This window comes from Polyodon spathula, chromosome 18, assembly GCF_017654505.1.
Source record: "Polyodon spathula isolate WHYD16114869_AA chromosome 18, ASM1765450v1, whole genome shotgun sequence".
Classification (NCBI taxonomy): domain Eukaryota; kingdom Metazoa; phylum Chordata; class Actinopteri; order Acipenseriformes; family Polyodontidae; genus Polyodon; species Polyodon spathula.
This window is the reverse complement of record NC_054551.1, coordinates 18069165-18077977: the sequence shown is the minus strand read 5'-3', so window position 1 is coordinate 18077977 and position 8813 is coordinate 18069165.

The window sequence follows — 8813 nt, the reverse complement described above, 5'->3', positions numbered from 1 at the left end:
ATAAGTTTATATATCACCCTCTCCAAAATTGTCATAGTGCAGCTTTTACTGGGAGAGCCAGCGAACTGCAATCTCAGTATAAATACATGTATATTTCGGTTATTTAGATGATACTGCACATTGTTACATATTTGTGCTCAATATCCAGACAGTGACTTTTAATGAGAATTCATAACATTATAATAATTGAATATTTCTATTAGGATTAAAAGATCACTGCAGCTGAGTATAATGGTTATGAACCTTGCCAGGAAGCATGCACACTTCCTACGGAAGAAAGAGACCTTGATCTGCTTTAACTCTGCACAGAGGAGGTGAACATTGTACATACATACTGCTAATATTGTGATAAAAAGAGGGAGGCTGTCTTTGCCCCTAGAGTTTAATACTGTGAATGTTAGTGCTAATGAAAGGGGAAGCACAGTGGCACTAACTACACTTGGGCATGCTACTGTCATGCAGGTTGACCCCACTGGAACCTAGGTCTCCAGAAGTGAAAGGCAGGAGAAGCTAGTGAATTAGCTCACTATGTCACCAAGCTCCCAAATTCTAACCAAGGCCTATTGTCCTGTGTTTTGGTGGTTTGAAGTATGTCAGTCTTTTGTCATAGTTAAGTGTGAAATTGAACTCTATGTCCCTGGATTCTCAAATACATGCATCTTTGTGAATCTTGGTGGTGAATACAGCAGGTGTATATGCATGTTAACAGCTCTTTTGTGCAGTGGTTAAGACTTGTATTGCTATGCCTTATTAATGATGGACATGCATATTCCTGGTAATGGGGATATAGTGGAGGCAGTTGTACTATGTCACATGAGTTGGATGTATATGGCGGTTGTCCTTCTGTCAATTGGTCACACATTTTTTGCAAATATTAAGTGCTTGTCCAATTGTAATGACATCTTCTAAGAACATTCTTTAATTTCGACAGTATATGGAGTCGATCTATCTGTTTGTTTATCGCACAAACACATACATACAGTGTTGGTCATAATGATTTACATTTTCATGATACTGATGGCTCTAATGTTGTATTTTATATTTATATGGTGAGGGATGTATATCACTGACAGACTTGTCACTGCATGTCTGTAAATTATTCCATGTGAACAGTCTTTTCCCTTAAATGATGCCCAAAAGGATGATTTTTCCATAGAAAAATCCACATTCTATTTTTATCGTGATCTGAACTGCATGCCTCAGACCTCTAGAACTGAAAGGCACGGAAGACTTACAGCCCCCACACTTAATGTCTCCCTGTTTAATTGGTGCATTTTATTAAGACAGATCTGCATTTTTAGTGAGGCTGAAATACTGTACAGCATGAAATGCTGTGAACACATGATGCTAATCAGAAAATAATGGTAATAAAACTCCTGCTAGGGCTGTAGATAGAAAGGTATTATTATGTATAGAGCACTTGTTAAGGGTAAAGGCTTTGGGTCTCTGGATACATTGTCACAGTATTTTTAACAGTTTTCTCATGCTTTTTTGCCTTGATTTTATAAAGGCATTTATCCATAGTTTACCTTGTTTTTTAATATGCTTTACCGTACATCGCTGTGCTTTACAAAGCTTACCTGTGTTACCTGTGCTTTACTGTGCTGTCACTTTGCTTTAGCTCTCGTGGGAGTCAGCACTTATCTGCCTTGATACCTCCAGCACCTTGAAAAGCAACCTCTCTCTCTCTGTCTCTCTCTTGCTCTCTCTCTTTCTCTTCTTTCCACTGTAATCACCATGGTAACCTGCTACAACCCATTAGATATGCACAGCTTGCTTTGAGAGTGCAAATAATTATATTCATTTTCAAATGAAACATAAAGCAATGAAAGTCTTTTTTTTAAAACAAGTAAATATCTGAAAGAGGCAATAAACCAGTTTCTTAGAATGTCATGACCAGGAAAGTGTTTGTGAGAGGTTTCAGGCAGTGTTGGATTGGTTGTTATGGCCTCTGTGCCTGAGATGTAGCATCTGCTGAAGACATTATTGATGAGAAGGCTAAATAATGTGTTATCAGCTGTACCTCTGTACTGTGCAGTACATCATACTTTATGGTTGCACATATATCTAGAGGACCAGTAGGTAGCACACGTTATTGAAAATAACCAGGAGTTATATGCAGGTCTGTCTGCATATCAGAATAGGAGTAGGCTATGGTGATTTACTTCCACAATAGTGATGGCTCTAATTTCTTATTTACAGCTCTGGTAGGGGATGCTTGTCATGATTTATCTGTTAAAAGCAGAATCTGTGCTGTCTGTGATTTACAAAAAAATATGGTTTGCTGTTTCTAAAGTTGGGTAGGTAGGTAGATTCCTCCACCCCCTCTTAATAGACTCATAGAACCTGTCAGGACCAGGCAAACAGAATGCTGGTGTATATAGCCAACAGTGTAGAGTACAAATCCAAGGAGATTATAATGAGGTTGTATAATGCACTATTGAGACCGCCCTTAAAGTACTGTGTCCAGTTTTGGTCACCACAACACCAAAAGGAAATTGTGGTTCTGGAGAGAGTCCAATGAAGAGCAGCCAGACATATCCCAGGGCTTAAAGGACTGAGCTATGAAGATAGACTGAAATAACTGAATCTGTTTAGCCTGGAACAAAGACGAATTATGGGGCCATGATTGAAGTCTTTCCAATCTTAAAAGGAGAGGACAAAGCAAACTCAAAACTTTAAGCACAGGACAGAAACCAGTACCCAAGGACACAGTTGGAAATTAGGTGGAGGTGGACTTAGAACAGAGGAAAGGAGAGAATTCTACACACAAAGAGTGGTGAAGGGTTGGAATGGGTTGCCTAGTCATGTTGAGGAAGATTCAAGGTTTGTTTAAGAACTACCTTGATAAAGTTTTAACATCAGTCAGCTATTAGGAAAAGGGCAAGTTTAGATGGGCTGAATGGCCTCTCTCGTTCATAAGTGTTCTTGTGTTTTCAAGACCCAATTAATAGTTTGCTAGCGTGAAGATGGTTGTTTTTTTATTTCTTCTCGTTTCAAGTATATTAGTGACAATTGTACTGGCAGTATAGGTTGTTTATTTGATTGTAATAAACATACAAGACAAAATGATGCATTCTAAGGTAGATAGAAGTCTGGGGTACTTTACACATTTGCGTTTTGATTAACTTTGAAATTGTGCCAAGTATTCAAATATATATTTAAATTAATTATAAAAAAAGAATGCCATTGTATTTCAATTGCTATATCACATAAACTGGTTGACTTGCTAACTTCATATTTTCAGGGGATGTCTGTACCCCTTTGACCTGTGACCTGAGATTAATTCTATGTTTCTGGATATAAAGACCTAACGCTCGACTGTATTCAGTGATTCTCCTGGTCAAGTTTGATTGTGGGTATCATACCAGAAAATACTTGGAAGTTTGAAGGGTTATGTAAACACTGTATACTACATGTGTTGGTGACCATGATATTGACAGAACAGTTTTCTAAAATATATATTCTTTTTTTTTTTTTCTAAACCATTTAATTTGTTTTAGTAGTGGATGTAGCTCTGATGTAGAAAGGATGCTCTGAGGACAGAAGACTTGGCAGCAGTATGCTTGCTGTATGTCCTGTTTCCTTTGATAGAGATAATTATATTATTGTCCAGGTGCCACTGAAGATAATCTCTCCCAAAATCGTGCAGAGTCTGATTTCATCATATAATTAGTCTCTCAATTACTCTCTGGTTAGCCCTGTAGATGGAGACACCCTGGCAGTATGCCAGCACACACAACAGGGGGCTGAGACTCAAAATAAATAAGCTATTTGAAGTGCATGCTTCCATTATCTTTAAACAAGAAGTGGGTTATTTTAAGGGCATTGATCCCAGATTATTGTGATCTGGGGGTCTGATATATATATATAAAATATAAAATTTTTATTTTTAAAAATGTTGTTCATTTGTAAAGATGTACCATTCAGTTTTAAAACTAAATAAAACATGTCTTTGGAGAATGTTTTAATTTAAATGTTAAATGCTTCTCCAAATCAATATAAGAACAGTTTCCATAGAAACCCTCTTGCCTGGAGATAGCAGAATACAAGATGTGTTCTAAAAGGCACAGCATGGGTTTAGCAGTCAGGCCTCAATTCACAATGCTTTACCGCAGGATATATATACAGCCAGTATTTTATAAATCACTTCATTAAATTGTTTCTCTAGACCAACAATTTCATAAAGACCCATCTTTATTTAAAAAAACAAATACTGAGTAGTTCAAGGTGTTTAATTAGGATTTAATAGTTTATTTAATAACAGCTGTGAATCAGCTTCACCTTCTAGACATGCCCATGCAACCTGAGTGGAAAAAACACACTCACACACACTGAGACATATACACCGAGACACTCTCACACACACACACACACACCCTGCAACATATACACTGAGAAACTCACACACACTCTGAGACACTCTCTCTCTCACACACACACACACGCACCCTGGGACATATACACTGAGAAACACACACACTCTGAGACACTCTCTCTCACACACACATGCACACACACACAACCCTGGCACATATACACTGAGAAACTCTCACATACACACACACACACTGAGACATATACACTGAGACACTCTCTCTCACACACACACACATGCACACACACACACTGAGACATATGCACTGAGACACACACACACTGAGACATATACACTGAGATACACACACTGAGACATATACACTGAGATACACACACTGCGACATATACACTGAGACACTTACTCTGAGACAGTAAAGCCTGGTGGAGCAGTTGGGAGGGAAGTTAAAGCAGTGTGATTACGGTCCAGTGCTAAGCTAGTTTTTCAAATTAATTTCTGCTCTTATTTACACAAGAAACATTATTACTGCCCCTTCTATTGTTTTTTCAACCTGCTTCCTCTATTGACAGACCTGAAGTCACTGCTGTGGTAAAATAACTAGGCTTTTAAAGAGTTAAAATCACGTTGTTGGCACGAGCCAATCAAAGCGCATCACACTGTACGCAACCACACAGGTACTCCGGTGGTAGAACCCTTTGTTTAAACACAAAATTACCCAGCGGTATTGATATAACTAAAGACCAGTAGAGGCACATGAGGGGCCTCGAACCTGTGTAACTTGTTTTTCACACTCACCTGTATAATGATGCAATTGTGTTGGCCATTCTCAAGAGCGAAAGACTAACGTTGATGAGAGTGATATGATATGAATGCTTGTTGTTTTGGTTGTGTTGGAAATGACAACCAGATAACCCTTAACTATTTTCCCCTGGCTTTTTTTTTTTCTTTGGGATGCGGTCTGCTGTGTATATTGTCTGCATAATAAATAAAAAGGTTTATGTAGACCCCATCGTAACTTCTGACCACTCTGTAAGTATGTTTTGTGTGGATATAGCATAAAGTGATGATGCCATGGTTTTGGAATGCTTTAGGTCTCTTTGAGAGGTGTGTTCTATGAGATGGATGGCTTGTTTTTGAAGTAGTGTTTTTACCTTTTGTTTGAGGACCAAGACCTGGAGAGGGTCATTCACGGATGTGACCACGATCCCTTGAAAAGGCAGCGGTCCCAAGTGGAATTGCAGTGCGTTGCCAGTGTGTACCGTAGCGAGCACCCAGGAGTCTGAGGTGCAATTGTGGCAGTAGTGCCAATGGTCTTGTGCGAAAGGGTTGGTCTGATGCCGCAAGCCTTCAGGGCTCCCGCTGGGGCTGTTGAGGCTGGGGCGGAGGCTGCCAAATGTTTACGATTGAGACAGTCATCGTTAGGCAGTGTTTTAGCTGAGGACAGTACTGTCACACAAAGTCATCAATGCATATCTCTCTTCAATAAACAGTGGTTGTCCAGCAAAGCACATCACTCTGACAAACCCACTGACACAGTCATTCTGTGCTCTCTACTGTAAAGCTGTGGCAAGCAAAACACTTTGTTAATAACCAGAGATTTGCTATATATATTCCTGGATATTAAGAGTTAAGACATTTTACAGTTGACTTGAGAAAACAGCAATGTTTATTGTATAACAAACTTATTTTGTTGTATTCTCAATCATGTAACGATTCATGATTTAATTGTTCAGTGTTTCATTTTCATTGTTATATACAAAAGAAGTATGTAGAAAAGTTGCACGTGTGTACTTGTTACATGTGTTGTATGTCTTACTGTGAAATATGCATACCGATGATAACAATGTTCCCCTTAGTGTTTAATAATAAAGAGTGTTCATACATAATTGATTACTTGGAGAAGATTTTTTTCTGCATATCTTCTGTTTAAAACAGAGTAGCTATGCAATAAGAAATATGTATGTTATGGTAAATATATAATGCTTTGAAGAGATGATTCTTGGTATTACCTTTCAATTATGCAGAGCCCTGGAAAAAAGTTGTTTTTTTTACAATTAAGTTAAAAACACCACACAGTTGAAAGGCGGAACAGAACAGAGAAAAAAAGCAAGTGGCATATTTGATGGAGCCATGATCCTGATTAGCTGCAGAGTTTATTTTAGACAAACATTGCAGAAAGTTATTGTGTTGAATGTAAGGACGCTAACCCACCGAGATTGTGGGGAAATGCCGCTGTTTTGAATTGTTTTTAAAAAAGTGTAAACTCGAGGCAAAAGAAAGTTAGATGGAGAAAAGAGAAAAAAAATGGACTGCTGTCATTTTCTTTTAAGGCTGCAATGCTCGTCGTTTCTACAGACAGGAAGTAAGTGCATTTATTATTACTTGTCACACTGTTTTCCCTTTGAGTGTCGAGTTATCTGGAGTTTATTGTATTTCATACTTTTTTGTTTAATTCGAGAAAATGAAGACCTATGAACACCAATACAATAGCCTACTTGGCTAGAAAAAAAAATGAACCAGTATTAACCAGTATTTAATTTAGTTTAAACCAGAACAGAACGAAATCAGCTGCTCAGAACTTTCGGAACCGGAGCTGAAAATTCTGTTTCGGTTCGGAGCTGAACCCGAACGGAAAAAAAAATCAGTTTGAATCCCTGCTTGAAAGTAATCCGTGTTGGATCATATTCTGCTAACAAGAAAAGTAAATATCTGCCAGGTAAAATAATCCCTGAATGAATTGATTTAATATAAAAATAAATAAATACATTATATTGTTATTTATGTAAAAAGTATACTTGTGTTATGAACAGAATACAAAATGATCATTTTTATTATTCCCCTTGATATAGTTATTATTCCCCTTAGGAGGATGACCTTACATAAACCATTGTACAGATAGTACATCGTGGTCTATTGTATGGAAGTGTGGGGAACTTAAAAAAGTTCCCCAGAAGGACGAATCTCACTGTGGATTTCATATCTCTTGGATTCTTGTTTGTTCTAAATTATGTCAGTAGGAGTCTTGAAAATAGGCAGTGAAAGGATGCTTTATATAATAACAGTAAACAACATGCACATAACACAAGTCCTCACTTATATTCCATACCAACAAAGCAATACAGAACATTGTGCAAAGAAAGTCCCATCTACAGTGTCTATTTTTAAGACCTCTCACTGCAAAGAATAGGTAGGGAAGAGTTTTCACCCAATTATTTGTGTCTTTTTTGGCAAAGTGGCGGAACATTTGCTTTAGGGCCCGATTGAAGTGCTTAACCAGCCCGTTAGTTAGCAATTAGGCATGCCTGACTAACATTTTTAGGCTGTCAATTGGCACACAAATATGATGAGACATAATTCAGTATGTTTCTGTAAATACTTGGCCAATACAATCTTGCAAGTATTAGTTTCTTGGTATTTTGTTTCCCAAGGTGCCCTAAAAACGGGCTATCATGGGCTAGCCTGAGCACCTGGGTTCATAAAGACTATCACAGATATTTGCAGAGCTTTTTGAGATGTTGTAGTAATAAAATAATGACTTGGATCGCATTGTTGAGGAGTTTGGTGATAAAACAAGTGATCAGGAGAGGATTTATCAGTATGCACTACAATGAAGAGGTATATGATAAATACATTGAACAAGGGATGGGGCTTGGCTGTAAATGTCTGTGATATTCTTTGAGCGCTGGATGTGGAAGCAGCTACCTCCTTTGTTTATGTCTGCTTATCTCTGTGGTGCAGCTGCTAGGGCTATTGCTCACACGCCCCCCCCCTTTTTTTTTTTTTGGTTTCATTCGGCTCCTATCGGTCTCACTCGGCCATTGAATGGTTTTCTCTGCCGGAGAAAAAAACGACTAGAGACCTGTGCTTTACGGGTCCGACATTGGATTGGAAAGTGAAAATCGTAATGTCGGACCTGGTCCGACATTGGACCGCAAAGGGTTAAACCTGTTTTACTCTGAAAAAATATTTTAAACAGCGCTTGCAAAATAAACAGCATGTGTGAAAATAAATTGGACCTGATGCACCTGACAAGCGCTGAATAAATGGACTGCTAAGGGTTAACTCGAATGGTTAATTCTCTTACCATCGATACACTGAATTTGAGTCTTGTTGAACTTCAAGGTCAGATTGCTGTTTTGCTCAAGGGCTAAAACTGATATCTCTATACCAAAATGACAATGTATCGAGTGACCATGAGTCAACACCAGTCTCTCCTACTTTGTTAGTCACCCTGTAGCTCACATTGTCCACCCACTCCTTTTCCACTCTGATCGGTTGCTTGCCAAGCCAGCCCCTTCCTCCAGCCTACATCTTGTCCCCTCCTTTTTTACCACTTTTCGTTCTCTCTTGCTTTGCAGATCAAACTGCCAAGTAAAAAATTCACAAATCGATTTTTTCTCTGCCACACATACCTTTTTATGTCCAACTAACTCTTTGAAAAAGGACCAATCCTGTCTCACTACAATGGGGTAAG